Source organism: Aplidium turbinatum, chromosome 3 (genome assembly GCF_918807975.1).
Source record: "Aplidium turbinatum chromosome 3, kaAplTurb1.1, whole genome shotgun sequence".
In the NCBI taxonomy this organism is placed as follows: Eukaryota; Metazoa; Chordata; class Ascidiacea; order Aplousobranchia; family Polyclinidae; genus Aplidium; species Aplidium turbinatum.
Window position 1 is genome coordinate 38,058,411 of NC_137474.1, and position 512 is coordinate 38,058,922.

The window sequence follows — 512 nt, forward strand, 5'->3', positions numbered from 1 at the left end:
TACTGAGGTTTATTCCTTATCCATACAAACCAAAACTGTTTGAGGCTGTGTTTCATCATGTTGACGAGATTTAGTAAAGTAGAAAATATTATCTGAACTTTAAATGTCATAAACAAAAAGTGATATATATAAATATAATTCTTCTAGGTAGTACTTTTTTAGGTAGGGAGGTTTAAGATGAAAAAGTTAAAAAAAGGTGACTAGAAGTCGAAAAATATTTGTTGTGTTTTAAAATCAGAGGAAAAGTTGAAATAGAAATTTACACATCATCTAGTTGTGTGTGAGTCTAATCGGTACAAGCTGTATTTGCTATGAGATGTAATGAGGATACTTGGGGTTGCCTGTGTTGTGTCCAGTGCATATCAGCAGGTGCCTGACAGCAGTGGTAGTGATAGGTATCGCGGTGGTGTTGTGCTATACGCAGTGTCTTCAAGGCAAATATGGATAATTGGATATTATTGATGATAAATTTATGTGTTTCTTTTACAGGTACTTGTAACCTAATTAGAAAA